Genomic DNA, 15,530 nt, shown 5'->3' with positions numbered 1-15,530 from the left:
CTCAGAGTGTAAGGCGCCTGACTCCTCCATGCCTTCACTCTTTTCTCTCTGCCGCCGCTGGTGTAATGGCGACCAGACACTATATGGCTTCCGTCTTATGCGGAAGCGGAAATGCGTCATCATGTCGCCTCCTCCATAAGCCATCTGACCGGAGTCGCGCGCGACTCACTTGCGTCTGCGCCTTGATGCCGACTGGCCGGTCAGACAGCTTGCCCGCAGACACGGCCAGCAGAGACTGGCCGTCAAGGCCGCCGCCGCCCCAGGACGCACGAGACCTCTCTGCAGGCACCCAGAGCGGGAAGAGCAGTCCCATCCGCCGGGGAAGGAGGCCTGAATAGTCGGAGACAGGATACCACAGGTACCCTCTTCTCATAGGTGTCCTTCGGCTGTGTGGAAACACACTAGAACTGGAGATGCTAATACAGGGGGAGGTTTATAATTGCTTAATTGATTAATTGAGTAGGTGTTTCCTTTGGAGGTGGAGCAGGCTTCCTCTCTTGTATTAGCCATCCTGGAGGATGAGTTGCTAAATAGCGGTTACAGGGATCGTGTTAACAAAAGTTTTCGTTTACAGAATAAGGTTTATAACAAATATCGTTTACAAGTTCGTTTTGACTTTGTGTTATACTTATTTTTTCGTTTTTAAATTTCGCTTATAGCAGTTTTTACTTATTTTTTCGTTTTAAAATTTCGCTTACAAAAGTATAACAACTTAATTTTTGCTTACACTTCTTTGATCATTTAAAAATTCGTTTTCATATGTATAATGCTTAAATACCGTTTTCAACCTTATTGTATTAGAAATACATCGCTTTTGGTATTAACTTTGTTTTTGCACTTATAATGCGTTGATTATAGTTACTAAAATATCGCTTTTAATATTACTGTTATTTTAAGATTTCTAATGCGTACATGATTGTAAGGCTATCTATTGTATTGTATATATTTATATATACTTTTCTCTATTTATAATAATAATGTGAAGAAAAACAAAAGTTTGCTTTCCTAAAACAGAAAGAATTTGCAATAATTCAGGTTGGAGTGAGCTCGAGATGTCTCCCAGGCACCACTGCTGAATATATGCAAATTAACCATTGTACCCTTAGAAGCTAAACACACCTCCAGAACCGCTGGAATGCAATGATGTGTCAGCTTGTTAATATGTACAGAGCCATAATAATCCAACATGCATACAGACTGTTTCGGATTGTTTGATCCTCATCAGTGCATGGCATGGATTAATTTGGCTCTATGGAGTAGGGCTTGTAAATCCGAGAGGCACAGACTAACCAGCAAGCTCATGGTGACCCAGAACTCATTGGGGTGTGTAAGGGACTACAATGGTCCTAAAAGCCCCCTTACTAAGATGTTAAGAAAAACAAAAGTTTGCTTTCCTAAAACAGAAAGAATTTGCGATAATTCAGGTTGGAGTGAGCTCGAGATGTCTCCCAGAGCAACACTGCTGTATATATGCAAATTAACCATTGTACCCTTAGAAGCTTAACACACCTCCAGAACCGCTGGAATGCAATTATGTGTCAGCTTGTTAATTTGTACAGAGCCATAATAATCCAACATGCATACAGACTGTTTAGATTGTTTGATCCTCATCAGTGCATGGCATGGATTAATTTGGCTCTATGGAGTAGGGCTTGTAAATCCGAGAGGCACAGACTAACCAGCAAGCTCATGGTGACCCAGAACTCATTGGAGTGTGTAAGGGACTACAATGGTCGCTGTAATAATAATGTATACGTGATTTTAAGGCTATTTTAAGGCTATTTATTCTATTACAAATATATAAATTAATTGATTTGTATATATTTATATATACTTTTCTCTATTTATAATATTAATGTATACGTGAGTTTAAGGCTATTTTAAGGCTATTTATTCTATTACAAATATATAAATTATTTTATTCATGTTATTTGTAGTGAAGTATTTTAAGGATTAAATATATTATCGTTTATATGTGTTTAGGGTGTTTGTGCGGTGGGGATGGTTAGGTTTAGGCATTACCAGTGGGGTCTAGGGGTTAGGAAGGGTTAAGTTAAAGTTACAGTATAATATACTCTACCAGGGGGTGGTTAGGGTTAGGCTCCACCAGGGAGGTGGTTAGGGTTAGGCACCACCAGGGGAGATTTAGGGTTAGGCACCACTAGGGGGGTGGTTAGGTTTAGGCACCACCAGGGGGTGGTTAGGTTTAGGCACCACCAGGGGGTGGTTAGGTTTAGGCACCACCAGGGGAGGTCTTAGGGTTAGGCACCACCAGGGGGATGGTTAGAGTTAGGCACCACCAGGGGGGTAGTTAGGGTTAGGCACCCCCAAGTGGGTCTTAAGGTTAGGCACCAACAGGGGGGTGGTTAGGGTTAGGCACCACCAGGGGGGGTCTAGGGGTTAGAGATAGGTACAGGGAGGGCTCTGTGTGAGATTAAGGTTAGGTATAGTTACAGCACAATATATGTAATATACACAATTTATTAAATTATGTATATTTAAGCAAAGAGGGGGTCTAGGGGTTATCTGTGTGAGCCTACAGTTCGGTATAATTGCAGTAAAATACCTGTAAAATCTACCATTGCATTGCTATGCTTCATACAAGTGTAAATATTGTTTTTGTTATAGACGCTATTTGACGTTTCATTTCGGAATTCGTTCGTTGTTATAGACGGTATTTTGCCATTTAATTTCCGTTTATTTAACCTATTTAGCACTAAATTTTCGTTTACAACCTTTTAACTACTTTGGCCTCCTAGACGTACTAGCTACGCCCAGGAGGCCATGTGCACGTCCGCGCGCTTCCGCGGCCGATCGCGGTTTGTTAGCCTGGCAATCAGTGAATCGGGCTATGATGCCCGATCACTGATTCCTCTACCACGCAGAAAAAGCGACAGCTTCTCTCAGAAGCTTCGCTTTTTCTGGCTGTTACGTCCCCCATACGTCTCTCTAAGCGTATATTACACTTAGAGTGACGTCATGTAAACAAACTCATGGCCGCCATCTTGTGGCCAAAAAGTAAAACTACAACTAAAAAAAATAAAACTCAACACACATTTACACTCTAAGACTACTGTTTACATCCCACCCTCCCAAAAAATACCCAAATAAAATGTTTAATATAAAAAATAAAAAAAACATTACAATAAAAAAAAAACATGTAAATATTTACCTAAGGGTCTAAACTTTTTAAATATCAATGTAAAGATGAAAAATTTCTATAATTTTTTTTATTTTAAACTTGTAAATAGTGATAGATGCAAAACGGAAAAAAATATTTCTAAATAAAATATTGTCGCCATACATTGTGATAGGGACATAATTTTAACAGTGTAACAACCGGGACATATGGGCAAATACAATGCGTGAGTTTTAATTATGGAGGCATGTATTATTTTAAAAGTATAATGGCTGAAAACTGAGAAATAATGAATTTTTTCCGTTTTTTTCGTATTCTTCATGTTAAAATGCATTTACAATAAAGTGGCTCTTAGCAAAATGTACCACCCAAAGAAAGCCAAATTGGTGGCGGAAAAAACAATATATAGATCAGTTCATTGTGATAAGTAGTGATAAAGTTATAGGCTAATGAATGGGAGGTGAAAATTGCTCGGAAGCATAAAGTGAACGACTGAAGGCTGAAGTGGTTAAACGAAAAATATGGTTTTGCATTAAAACTTACAATTTCGGCTATACCCCACGCCCTTTTTTTCCAGGCGCCCTTTTTTGATACACGCCACCCTAGTGGCTGCATCTCAAGTGCTTTGAGTCTGCCAAGAGAAAAGTGCAATATAAATGTTATTTGTCTTGTCTACCATTGCAGACCTCCCTCATATCCCATTTTGCTGTCACACATGGTTCATGGGAGAGTTTGATGTGTCATCAGGACAGGAGAACACTTTTCACTGGGGGGGTGAACACAGGAATAATAACCCAAAAGACATTGTAACCCTTCCTCATTCTGTCCAAAAGTAGACAAGAAGAATTAAAGTTTTCCCTTTGCCTGAACTTTATTGCATAATAAACAATTGGCATTCTATTTGTGCCTGACACAACCATTCAATTCAATCATAACCATAACTATGACCTCATTTTTACTTGCAGCTTTTTCAATCTGCTGTAGTAATCGCAGTTCTGCAGCTTCATTAATATGAGGTGGTCTGTAGCATACCCCAATAAGCAATTGGCAACTTTTAGATAGGGTAGGGGAAAAGGTGGCAGGGAGACTGGTCCCGAGTTGTCGCTCACTAATAAATATGCATGTTTGTGTAATATTGGGGAGGATGATTCTGGAGTAGCAATGCTGAAGCAGGATGTGCTCCTTAGCAACCAAGGGGCAGACTGCTGTAACGAGAAAGGGAATAGGAGTGCAGCTAAGGCTAGACAGGTACTGGTGGTAGGGGATTCAATTATTAGGCGCACAGATAGGGTAATCTGTCGAAGAAACCGTGAATGCCGTACAGTCTGTTGCCTCCCGGGTGCTCGGGCTCGGCATGTAGCGGAAAGAATTGACAGATTATTGGGTGGGGCTGGGGAAGTCCCAGCTGTCATGGTACACATTGGCACCAATGACAAAGTTAGTGGGAGATGGAAGGTCCTCAAAAATGATTTTCAGGTACTTGGAGATAAACTTAAAGCAAGGATGTGAGAATCCGCTCAGCTGCCTGCGCAGGCAGGCAGCCTTTTGACCATTGTTTACGTTTGCTTGCTGCAGGACTCTGGAAAGGAGACCTTCTGTCAGTTTTGCAGCTTGTGTTGCTGAGGGATTTGCATACATTAGTCATGCAAATCCCTTACCTGCCTTCTTTTGATGACTGGCACTATAAAAGCATTCTGCTCCCAGAATGCTTTGCTGGACATTTCCCTTCCATGGTCTGTTCCTGATGGACACTGCTGGAGTGTCAGCCATTCTCGTTTGTTGAAGTTATCTTAGTGTAATTCGTGGGGATGCACTAGGCAGTTCCCTAGTGCAGTTAGGATTGCATTATCTGTTTTGCCTGTTCCGTCTGTCTTGTGTTTGGATCGCACAAGCCCTAGCGTTAGGGGCTGTGGATCCTTCTGATTGAGTCTGGAGTGTAGGTTGGAACAGCGGTTGTTTCTGCCTACCTCATCTGTTCTGTCTGCCGTGTGTTTGGATCCTTCTGTTCTGTCTCCTGGGATCGCGCTAGCTACTTTTCGCTAGCGCTGGGGATCCTTCTGTTCTGTCTCCTGGGATCACGCAGCTACTTTTCGCTAGCGCTGGGGATCCTTCTGTTCTGTCTTCTGGGATCGCGCTAGCCACTTTTCGCTAGCGCTGGGGATCCTTCTGTTCTGCTTCTCTGTACCTGGATCGCGCTAGCCACTTTTCGCTAGTGCTGGGGATCCTATCTCTCGCTTGTTCCTGTTTTCGTGTGTCTGTCTTGTCTGCTACGCTTGCTGGAGGCTCGGTGAGGTAACCGTTAAGCAAGCGCTCGCGTCCTCTGTTTCATGTTTGTCTGTCGATGGTTAGTTAGGCGTGCTTGTCTCTATTGTGCTTATCACGTGGAGACCGCGCATAACCGCGTGCACTGTTGCGAATGAGTGCAGTGTTCGCGGTTAGCTAGCGTTTGTTATTTTCCGTATCTCCTCATTGTATTATTTGCTGTGCCTTTGCTACTCTCGTGCTCCGTCTTGCTGTAACCTTGTGTCACGTCTGGCGATCGCACCTCTCGCGATCGCGTTCCTGCTTCTTATCTGCTGTGGTGTGTGCACAGTTGCGGGTTGGCGACTAATTTTATGCACACACACACAATCTGTCTCTGTGCTCACTCTCAATCGCTTCTCTTGTGATTGCATTTCTTCCCTTCGTACAATTCCTGTCTGGCGTGTGTGGTAGGGCAGAGGAGCTGTTCCTCTGCACTCCACAGCTCCACCTGCCGACAGGAATTTCCCTCTGCGGGTGCATAGCACCTAGCCTGGGTGTCCGCAATAATACGCTTGTGGAGGAAATCCGCCGCGTCAGCGCACGTCTGGTGCGCTGACCACGGAGACGATTCCACAATCGTTACAGAATGTCCAGCCAAACCAAAATTCCCAGGGCAGAGGGAACCTTCGATTTGTTTCAGATGTCATTGCCTGAGGCAAAGGCATATGTGGATCCTATTATAGGTAGGATCGCACACTACATTAAAGCAGTTAAAAAGTCTGTCCTCATTCCTGACCCCAACCCATATGGAGATTACCTAGATACTGGGTTGTTTGAACCGCCATTTGCCTCATGGGAGATTGGGGCCTTGTTGGAAGAGTTTGATTTCGATTGGAAAGCCTTTTGCGATTTTTATATCGCAAAGAGCGCGGATGACCTGAATGATTGTCTCGACTCTATGTACCTTTTGATCGATTCTGATGAATGTGATGAGTGTGATGTGGATCTAGTGATTTATGTGTGGCAGACTATTTTGGACGAATTGCACACACACCAACCAATTATTTCCAATAAAGAGACACCATTGTCACATGATTATTCCTGTCTTTCTGGGATAAAGCAAGTGAGTTTGGACACTGTGCGACCTGAAATGAATGGGTGTGCCTCGACTGTGGATACCTGCGTGAATTCTGATGGAGTTTCTCCCGTTTGTTTAGAGGTTAAATCTGTGCGATCTGATGCCTGTTTCTCAGATGTTCCTGTCGATTGTGATCGGTGTGAGTGTGTCAGTTTTGTCAATGATTTGTGGGATCCCTTGTCGTGTAAAAACAGATCTTCTTCTCTCAGTACTACTTTAAGATCCTCCATCTATGATCTTGCTATGGGGAAAATTCCCAAACTATGCAGTTTCAAGAGTAAAATTAATATGATTCCTCATGTTGTTGTCACAACTTCCCCTAACATTGTTCAGTATGAATGCTTAGACCTAGTCAGGTGTGAATGGGAGCCCCCGTTCCAGAAAAAACAGCTCGAAGCGTTGTCGTATGAATTGGAGAACGATTCAGAGTCGTTTTGTGAGTACTACATTGCCAGAAGTGAATCTGTCTTGAGAGCATGTATAAGTTATGCAACCGCCTTTAGAGAAAAAAAGGGGTGTGAATTTGACTTTGTGAGTCCGCTGATTTGTATGTGGAAAATGATTCTGAATGAATTACGTGTATGTCATTCAGGTGACGTTTGTAAAGGTACATTGTCAGCTGGCGTTTCTGAGATCCAGCAATCCAGCCTGGAGACCTCAGAATCCCTGTCTTTGGAGTGTTCGGTTTCGCAACCTAAAGCGATTGTGGATTCGCAAATTTTGCGTTCTGTCTCCTCGGATTCGACATCGTTAGCCGAGTCTAAGAATGAGGCAGCACTTTGGTTTTGTGAACCTGATACTGAAGCACCTTTGCTCTGTCCAGAGAAGATGTCTCTGAGCCTACCCTGTATCATGAATAAAGACATTATGTCCACTCGCATTGACATTTGCGAGTCTGATTCTGAAGTAAGTACTGACTCTCCACCCAGTAATCTGGATGAGTCAATATTACCTTGTTTAAAATTTCCTGCAGTGTCCCTAGAGGCTCGTCTAGGTATTGCAACCATTGTTACCTGTTTCTCTGCTATTTTGGAATTGCAGTCTGGTTTGACTGCTATGGAGGAATTTCCCTGCAGTGAAACGAAACTCAGAAGGCCAGTTAGTTTCTCTAGATATTTCTGTGTATCCCTGTCCTGATGATAAAATTCAGTCTCAGTTTATGGTGGAACCTTCCCTGGGACATCTGCCCGGTTCACAAAATAAAGTTCAAGCTATGCCCTGTAACATGGATAGTTCAGAATCCTTCTTAGGAAACTTGAAAAAGGATGTTTCTGAGGTCCTGTCTGACCTCCTGGAGATCTCCGAGTTCCTCCCAAAGGGTGCAGAACTTGTAGGAGACGTCTTCTGCCCCCCAAGTCCTTCTGAGGTGTTACCCTCTTCCGTAGGCATTGCTGCCTTGCTGGCTACCTTTTCAGCTCTGATGGAGCTTCACGCCTGTGTAGTCAATGATGATATTGCAGTCACAGAAATTTCTGAATTTGAGTCCAAGTCTTCTTTTGAAAGTCCAGTGCCTGTGACCTCCACTCATGATGATTCTCTGCCCGGTACTGGTTTTGGTCTTGTCGTGCCGGACTCTGAGGTTGGCAGTTCCCCAACATGTCCTGAGGTTTCTCCTGTGCTGGTGTACCCCAGTGTGCTCTGTGACCCAGAAAGCCCAAGTGTGCCTCGGTTACCAACATACTCAGATGCTTCCTCGGTGGAGACATGCTCTGATATGGCCTGCCTGCTTGCATGCCCAGAAGTGGTCCCTGAAAGTCTTGATCTTGATGGGTGTCCTCGTAATTCTGAATCCGGAATTGTCATTGGTTCCATGGGGGTTCTTGGTAATTCTCCATGTGAGCCTGGTGATTGTTCTGCCCTCTTGGGATCTCTGTGGAGCTTCAAAAGGTTCTGGGAGACTCCGGGAGAAATTTTGCTTGGTACCCTGGATAAGACCAACGGTGGCTTTTGTGTTGTAAGGGACACTTCGAACAGGTATTGTGGCAGGTTTGGTATTTTCGGACGCTCCTTGGAAGGTGGTGGGTATTGTCTGGAGGGTGTCGATGGCTTCTTCTCTGGCGTTCACAGTCCTGATGGGTGTTATACTGAGACTGGTAGAACTGATGGGCATGTTTCGGTGGCTTCTGTTTCCGATGAGGTCGGTTTCGGGTGGACTGACTCTGGAATTGGACCTTGTCGGGCTGGCCCGACCTTCATGAGTCTTCTGTTAAAGTGGTTTGGAGATATCAGTTTTGAGGGTCGTCTGGAATTCGACCCTAGGAGGGGGGGTACTGTGAGAATCCGCTCAGCTGCCTGCGCAGGCAGGCAGCCTTTTGACCATTGTTTACGTTTGCTTGCTGCAGGACTCTGGAAAGGAGACCTTCTGTCAGTTTTGCAGCTTGTGTTGCTGAGGGATTTGCATACATTAGTCATGCAAATCCCTTACCTGCCTTCTTTTGATGACTGGCACTATAAAAGCATTCTGCTCCCAGAATGCTTTGCTGGACATTTCCCTTCCATGGTCTGTTCCTGATGGACACTGCTGGAGTGTCAGCCATTCTCGTTTGTTGAAGTTATCTTAGTGTAATTCGTGGGGATGCACTAGGCAGTTCCCTAGTGCAGTTAGGATTGCATTATCTGTTTTGCCTGTTCCGTCTGTCTTGTGTTTGGATCGCACAAGCCCTAGCGTTAGCGGCTGTGGATCCTTCTGATTGAGTCTGGAGTGTAGGTTGGAACAGCGGTTGTTTCTGCCTACCTCATCTGTTCTGTCTGCCGTGTGTTTGGATCCTTCTGTTCTGTCTCCTGGGATCGCGCTAGCTACTTTTCGCTAGCGCTGGGGATCCTTCTGTTCTGTCTCCTGGGATCGCGCAGCTACTTTTCGCTAGCGCTGGGGATCCTTCTGTTCTGTCTTCTGGGATCGCGCTAGCCACTTTTCGCTAGCGCTGGGGATCCTTCTGTTCTGCTTCTCTGTACCTGGATCGCGCTAGCCACTTTTCGCTAGTGCTGGGGATCCTATCTCTCGCTTGTCCCTGTTTTCGTGTGTCTGTCTTGTCTGCTACGCTTGCTGGAGGCTCGGTGAGGTAACCGTTAAACAAGCGCTCACGTCCTCTGTTTCATGTTTGTCTGTCGATGGTTAGTTAGGCGTGCTTGTCTCTATTGTGCTTATCACGTGGAGACTGCGCATAACCGCGTGCACTGTTGCGAATGAGTGCGGTGTTCGCGGTTAGCTAGCGTTTGTTATTTTCCGTATCTCCTCATTGTATTATTTGCTGTGCCTTTGCTACTCTCGTGCTCCGTCTTGCTGTAACCTTGTGTCACGTCTGGCGATCGCACCTCTCGCGATCGTGTTCCTGCTTCTTATCTGCTGTGGTGTGTGCACAGTTGCGGGTTGGCGACTAATTTTATGCACACACACACAATCTGTCTCTGTGCTCACTCTCAATCGCTTCTCTTGTGATTGCATTTCTTCCCTTCGTACAATTCCTGTCTGGCGTGTGTGGTAGGGCAGAGGAGCTGTTCCTCTGCACTCCACAGCTCCACCTGCCGACAGGAATTTCCCTCTGCGGGTGCATAGCACCTAGCCTGGGTGTCCGCAATAATACGCTTGTGGAGAAAATCCGCCGCGTCAGCGCACGTCTGGTGCGCTGACCACGGAGACGATTCCACAATCGTTACAAAGGACCTCCAAGGTGGTGTTCTCTGAAATACTGCCAGTGCCACATGCTACATCTGAGAGACAGAGGGAGCTTAGGTAGTTAAATAAGTGGCTGAGAAATTGGTGTAGGAAGGAAGGGTTTGGGTTCCTGGAGAACTGGGCAGACTTTGCAGTCGGCTACAGGTTCTACAGCAGGGATGGGCTGCACCTTAATGGGGAGGGTGCAGCTGCATTGGGGAGAAGATGGCTAAACGGTTGGAGGAGATTTTAAACCAGGATCTGGGGGGAGGCGGGAGGATAAATTCTCAATATGTAGACAAGATAAGGTAAAAAGACAGTGGGAGCCTAACATTATGGGGGGGTGGAGAGGGGGGTGGGGACAGTGTAAAGATTAAGGAGGTTGGTAAAACTTCAAGCAGTCCATTTCATGTAAACAAAATTGGTAAATGTGGTGGTAAAAATATTAAGTGCATGGTAACCAATGCTCGGAGCCTTGCAAATAAAATAGATGAACTAGAGTTTATTCTGAATGACAAAGGCTATGACATTGTGGGAATAACCAAGACATGGATAGATGAAAGCCATGACTGGATAGCTAATGTAAAAGGATACAATGTGTTTAGGATGGATAGAACAGGAAAAAAGGTGGAGGGGTTTGTCTCTTTGTTAAGAATTCTTTTACAGCTGTCCTCAACGATGAGATGAAGGAAGATTGCGAAGATGAGGCGTTCGTTTGGGTAAATATTCATGGTGGAAATAAAAGCTGCTAATTGCTTATTGGAGTATGCTACAGACAACCTCATATTAATGAAGCTGCAGAACTGCGATTACTACAGCAGATTGAAAAAGCTGCAAGTAAAAATGAGGTCATAGTTATGGGCGACTTCAACTTTCCAGACATTGACCAAGGGTATTGAGGCTACCCATTCTGGTAAAAGCAGCAGATTTCTCGCAGCACTACAGGACAATTACTTGACTCAAATGGTAACGGAACCAACTAGGGGGAATGCGTTACTGGATCTGATCATTTCTAATAGACCAGATAATGTATCAAATGTGCAGGTTCAAGAACATTTGGGAAATAGTGATCACAACATGATAACGTTTGATCTGGTGACTGATAGGCTACGGGGCAGCGGGACCACTAAAACTATGAATTTTAGAAAAGCAAAGTTCAATCAAATTAGGCAGGCACTAAGTTTGGTGAACTGGGATAATGCACTACAAGAGGAGGACACTGAAGGGAAATGGCAAGCTTTTAAACTTATTCTTCATCAATATTGTAGTATGTATATCCCATATGGAAACAAAATGTCTAGGAATAAAAAAAGGCCTCTATGGATGAATAGAAAGGTTAGGGATAAAATGAAGAGGAAAAAGAATGCCTATAAGGTCCTAAAACAGGAGGGGACCAAGTCTGCACTAAGCAATTATAAGGAGTGCAATAAAAATTGTAAAAAAGAAATTAGGCTGGCAAAGATCGAAGCTGAAAATCAAATCGCTAGGGATATCAAATCTAACCCAAAAAAGTTTTACAATTACATCAACGCTAAAAAAAGAAAGGTTGACTGTATAGGACTCTTAAAGGATGAGGGTGGGAACTCAATGGTGGATGACCAAGGTAAGGCAGAGTTATTAGATGCTTTCTTTGCTTTTGTCTTCACAAAGGAAACAGCACTGTTGCAAATTACAGAGGCAGAAGAGTCTCAATCTTCTAACTGTAATTTTAAATACTTAAAGAGACTCTGTAACAAATTGTTTATCTTTATTTCTTCTATGCTATAAGTTCCTATGCCTTTTCTAATGTGGTCTGGCTTACTGCAGCTTTTCCTAATTGCACAGTAGCTGTGTTATCTCTGTTATATGATCTAATCTTCTCTCTATAGTCGGCACAGTCAGGCTGAGGCAGTCAGACTGGAATGTGCAGGGCTGCTTGTGATTAGCTAGAAGCTGTACACACCCCCTGCAGGCTCTGTGTGACTAACACACTCTGCTTAGCTGAGCCTATTAGAAGCTGGTTAGTTTGTTTGTAAACACTGCCTAAAACTGGCAATTACAAGCCAGGTTTGCAGCAGAGAATGGCAGAAACAGCACAGAGGGGACCAGGAGCACATAATGAATAGAATGGTATGCTTTTTATTGTAAGAATTTCAGAGTACAGATTCTCTTTAAAGAGAGTCTGAAGCGAGAATAAATCTCGCTTCAGACCTCATAGATAGCAGGGGCATGCGTGCCCCTGCTAAAACGCCGCTATCCCGCGGCTTAACGGGGGTCCCTTCACCCCCAAATCCCCTCGGTGCAGCGGGGGATCTCTTCTTGGTTGGGGCAGGGCTAACCGCCGCAGCCCTGCCCCACGCGCGTCTGTCAGCGCATATCTCCGCCTCTCTTCTGCCCCTCTCAGTCTTCCTTCACTGAGAGGGGCGGGGGAGAGGCGGCGATGTGCCGCTGATAGACACGACTGGAGGCAGGGCTGCAGCCGTTAGCCCTTCCTCCAGGAATGACTAATTCCACGACTAACATTTGCGGGGTGGGTTTGGGGGTGAAGGGACCCCCGTTTAGCGGCGCGATAGCGGCGGTTTAGCAGGGGCATATGTGCCCCTGCTAACTATGAGCTCTGAAGCGAGATTTATTCTCGCTTCAGAGTCTCTTTAACGCAGGAAGAAGTGAAGGCAAGACTAAATAAATTAAAAATAGACAAGGCACCTGGCCCAGATGGCATGCATCCTCGGGTCCTAAAGGAATTAAGTTCAGTTATAGATAAACCCCTTTATCTTATCTTTTGTGACTCTCTTTCAACTGGCAGAGTCCCAGTGGATTGGCGTAAAGCCAATGTTTTTCCTTTATTTAAGAAGGGCAAAAAATCAGATCCAGGAAATTATAGACCTGTAAGCTTAAAGTGAACCTTAAGTCAGAAAAACAAAATCAGTTTTACTTACCTGGGGTTTCTACCAGCCCCCTGCAGCAGTCCTGTGCCCTCGCAGTCACTCACTAATCCTCTGGCCCCCCGCTGCCAGCTAGTTTCGTTTTTGCCGACAGGCCCGTCAGGACTGGCCACGCGTAGCTTTTTCCGCATTCCCGACTGCAATTAGCGCTATTGCGGGCCGCAACGTGTACATAAATACGCATTGCCGCATATCTATGCGTTCGTAATGCGGCAACGCGTATTTTTGTATTTACAGTCGGTAATGCAGAAAAAGCTACGTGTGGCCAGTCCTGATTGGCCTGTCGGCAAAAACGAAACTAGCTGGCAGCGGGGGACCAGAGGATTAGTGAGTGGCTGCGAGGGCACAGGACTGCTGCAGGGGGCTGGTAGAAGCCCCAGGTGAGTAAAACTCTTTTTTTTTCTGGCTTAAGTGTCTCTTTAACATCAGTTGTATGCAAACTATTTGAGGGGTTACTAAGAGATACTATACATGACTTCATAGTAGAAAATAACCTTATTTCTCAGCATCAACATGGGTTTACTAAAGACAGGTCCTGTTTGACTAACATGCTCAGCTTTTATGAGGTATTGAATGCTAATATGGATATTGGGAATGCTATAGATGTGATATACTTGGACTTTGCAAAGGCCTTCGACACTGTTCCCCACAAAAGTCTGGTGCAAAAGTTGAGGATGCAAGGACTGGGGAAGAGTCTGTGTGCATGGATAGGGAACTGGCTAATGGACAGAAAACAAAGAGTTGTGGTCAATGGATCGTACTCAAAATGGGAGACTGTTAGCAGTGGGGTCCCACAGGGGTCTGTACTGGGTCCAGTGCTCTTCAATTTATTTATTAATGACCTAGTAGATGCAGTAGTGAGCAATGTTGCTATTTTTGCAGATGATACAAAATTGTGCAGAATCATCAACTCTCAGGAAGATAGTGTCATATTGCAACAGGATCTGGATAGGATGGCTATATGGGCAAATAAATGGCAGATTAAATTCAATGTTGAAAAATGTAAAGTCATGCATTTTGGTCGTACCAATGGTCTAGCACCATACAAAATAAATGGGATACAGTTGGGGACATCAAACTTGGAGTAGGACTTAGGAGTACTCATCGACAACAAGTTAAAGTGAACCGAGCACCTTTTTTTTACTCAGGACATTTCTATAGCACATGAAAAATGCATGCCGACTATCTGTTTCATTATTAAAATAAACTTTAATTTTACCTTGTATTTTACATTCAAAGTAGTTAAATTAGCCTGTTTGAGCAGGCCTGCCCGACCGTCCCCATCCGCAGAGACTTCAGGATCCTAATTGTTTTATTGAGCTAATTACCAAGAGGTAAACAATGCCTTTCATCAGCAAAGGGGGTGAGTAATTAGGAGTGTGTCTTCAAAGCCATGGTGTGTGTCAATCAGGGATGCTCGGATGTGCCTCATCCACGAATTTGAAAAAAAAAATCCGCATTCGGCCCCGCCGCATGCGGATTTGCGGTCGCGTCCACGCAACCACGCGGATTTTTTTCCGTGAATGGCGTAATCACGCGTGGATTCACGCCCGGAGGCGGATTTTCTTTTAACGTTAATAACAAAGCCCCCATACATGCTACAGTCCCCCAAATAGCATGGATTATCAAGGTGATAAGGGGCAACATAACTTCAACATAAAAAATTCCCCCAAATTTTTTTTTTCTAGAGAAAATGGATTTTAAAGTGAAATCAACACTTTAAATGGGGCTATTAATTGGTAATAAGTGGTTTTAAAAAGGGATATACGCGTTAAGCAGTCAAAGAGGTGAAGGCGAGTTCCAATGGCACTTGGCGGTGAAGGTACCGCTGGAGGAGGATGAGTGGCTGACGGCAAAAGGGCTCCAGAGAGGTTTTTGTAATTTTTTTTTAGCAGCAATTAGCAATGACATCGCAGCAGAGTTGTCAGTGGACACGGGCAGTGTGAACGCAGAGTGCAGTGGTGGTAGGGACTGAGTCAGGAGAAGGACTATGCGGGCGGTCAGTTCAGCAGCACAGAAGGACCACGGCAACATACTGGTGGTAGTAGTAGCAGCACAGCGTCATAGTGCTGGCCAAAAAATTAAATGCACCCGGCAACCCGGGCAGTGTGAACGCAGAGTGTAGTAGCGACTGAGTCAGGAGGACAAAGCGGGCGGTCAGTTCAGCAGCAGCAGCACAGTAGTAGTAGCACAGCGTCATAGTGCTGGCCAAAAATTCAAATGCACCCGGCGACCCGGGCAGTGTGAACGCAGAGTGTAGTAGCGACTGAGTCAGGAGGACAAAGCGGGCGGTCAGTTCAGCAGCAGCAGCACAGTAGTAGTAGCACAGCGTCATAGTGCTGGCCAAAAAATTAAATGCACCCGGCGACCCGGGCAGTGTGAACGCAGAGTGTAGTAGCGACTGAGTCAGGAGGACAAAGCGGGCGGTCAGTT

Source organism: Hyperolius riggenbachi, chromosome 6 (genome assembly GCF_040937935.1).
Source record: "Hyperolius riggenbachi isolate aHypRig1 chromosome 6, aHypRig1.pri, whole genome shotgun sequence".
NCBI lineage: Eukaryota > Metazoa > Chordata > Amphibia > Anura > Hyperoliidae > Hyperolius > Hyperolius riggenbachi.
Note: the sequence above shows the minus strand (reverse complement) of the source record.